The sequence below is a fragment of the Bison bison genome, unplaced genomic scaffold, assembly GCF_000754665.1.
Source record: "Bison bison bison isolate TAMUID 2011002044 unplaced genomic scaffold, Bison_UMD1.0 scf7180017864037, whole genome shotgun sequence".
In the NCBI taxonomy this organism is placed as follows: Eukaryota; Metazoa; Chordata; class Mammalia; order Artiodactyla; family Bovidae; genus Bison; species Bison bison.
The window spans coordinates 9,756,506-9,758,684 of NW_011494609.1; the positions used below are offsets into that span (position 1 = coordinate 9,756,506).

Genomic DNA, 2,179 nt, shown 5'->3' on the forward strand with positions numbered 1-2,179 from the left:
AACCTGAAGCGTCCATCCATTTCCTGCTGCTTCACACAGTGATCCTGACTTCAGCTGCATCAGTCTCCTGGTGGGCTCGTGAACCACAGGGAGGGGCGGGGTGGGGGGGCGCGGGTAACGGGGCTAACAGGTTCTCCGGCAGGCCGGGGCTGACCACACTTGGAGAATGGGTCACTTAGCATGGCGCTGCCCAGGCCTTTCTGAGATTCTGTGTGCTGCCACTCTCTGCCCGTATTAAGCTCTGAACATTCCAGGAAGGGACATTCACAGCTCCTCCACAGCATCCTTCATGTAAGCGCGAGGTGCGTACCCTCACACTTGGGCTGGTTCCCAGGAGTGAGCCTGACTTCCTGGTCCTGTGTGGGTTACTTCGCCTGCAAAACTACAGGTATGCACCCCCTGGGGGTCCCAAAGCCCTCCCTTCGCTGTGACTGAAGTGAGGGTGAGTTGGGCACTCCCATCACCAGAGTATTGGGGGCCCCAAGGAGACCTGGGGGTTCTGGGCTGGCACAGGATGGGGGGGATTCTGCCTCCGTCTCAGCGTCACACCCATGAGGCTTTCCAAAACAAAACAAAAAATCTTAGAAAATTAATAAAATGAATCCCGAGCACTTTTTTGCTCACCTGATTTGTGGGCAAAATTTCCTCTAAAGAAGAAATTTGGAGGCTTAAAAGATGGTTTTCAAAGCCTGGCATGAAGAGGTCCTGGGGGGAGTTTCCAGGATCTGCGTCCTGCAGGACCTGATGCCCAGGTCATCCATCCAGAGACCCCTGGGCAGAGGAGGAAGATGGAGGGAAGAACTGGACAGCTGACTTTGCAGTGAGTTTTATGATTCATCAACTGTGTCACAGGGTGGATGCCTTTGCAGCTCCAGGAAAGGCACAGGGAAGACACTGCAGAGGCCAGACAAAGTGGGACCACTTCCATGGAGGCAGCGAGGGAAGTTCGCTAAGGAGGTGGCTGAGGACCCACCCTCCCCAGCAGCACAGCAGCGCCCCTCGGCACGCCCTTCAGGAAGTCTCTCTGGGAAGGATCAGGGCCTCAGCAGCATCAAGGTGCTGGACTAGTTCGTAAACTGCTGTCCGGGGTTTCAGGCCGGAGCTTGGTGATGAACCCTGGCCGGGGTCCCTCATCCCACCCGGCCCACTGACCCTCCGAGGAAGGGCTGGCCCGGGTGCTCATACACCCTCAGCAGGACTGCTCCTTCTGAGTTTGCTTTCTCGGTTGCGCAGAGACCATGCAGTGTCTCCCCCACTAATGGCTTGAGGAGATGAGGAACTGGGAGCCTGTGCACAGGTGAGGAGTTCTAAGTGTGTGTCTGTGCAGGGTGGTGGAGTGGCAGAGGCCTCTGTGGGTGGAAATCCCCCAACTTGTCACTGTCTGGACCCCCCTTGCTCCAGCGGTGCAGGGGCGGGGCTGGGGGATGATGGTGACCCATCTCAGGGCAGGTGCTAGGAGGCTGTCTGCCCTCATGCATGCATGGTGCCTGTGGACGGAGGACAGGCCTGGGTGGGCAGTGTCTGTCTGGGCTAGGGGGTGACAAAGGGCTGCTGGGCAGTAGAGGGGCTCAGCTCCTTAGACAGGAACATGCTCCATTTCTGAATCTGTGATGTCTAAAGTCCAGTGTGTGTGTGTGTGTGTGTGTGTGTTCAATCACTCTTTTAAGACCCCTTGGACTGCAGCCCACCAGGCTCCTCTATCCATGGGATTCTCCAGGCACAAATACTGGAGTGGGTTGCCATTTCCTTCTCCAGGGGATCTTCCCGACTCAGGGATTGAACCCGCATCTCCTGCATTGACAGACGGATTCTTTACCGCTGAGCCACCAGGGAAGCCTGTCAAAAAATCCAGGCATATTGGTAATAGAGATTCTTAGAGCTCAGAAGTGCCTGCCTTTCACAGGGTGGAGGTTAGAGGCCCTGCCTTCTCATGGGAGGGGCAGTCCTTGCAGGTCCACCCGCTCTCCAGCAGCAGAGAGAGGCGGGGCGGCCCTGCTGGGAAAGTTCTTAGGGTGGGGCTGGGGATAGGGGAGGCTCAGGCTGACTTCCACATGGGGGCAGGGTGGGGCGTCTGGGGAGAGAGGACAGACGCTCAGGACGGGTGGCTGCCCATCTGAGTCTGTTTCCTTGACAGCTTTGTTTTGTAATAGACTTTATTTGTTTTAGGTTCACAGTAAAA

The 2,179-nt window shown here is 56.7% G+C and overlaps 1 long non-coding RNA gene across 2 annotated transcripts; it reads left to right on the forward strand.

Annotated features, from left to right (window-relative positions):
- The first annotated feature begins 6 nt into the window (after positions 1-6).
- On the forward strand, positions 7-2,173 carry LOC104984964. 2 transcript variants are annotated; one of them, XR_824821.1, is made up of 4 exons: positions 7-388; positions 853-1,056; positions 1,234-1,297; positions 1,756-2,173. It is a non-coding gene; the product is annotated as an uncharacterized LOC104984964 (long non-coding RNA). The 2 variants fall into 2 exon arrangements; XR_824820.1 differs by having other exon boundaries at positions 853-1,297.
- The last annotated feature ends 6 nt before the right edge of the window (positions 2,174-2,179 follow it).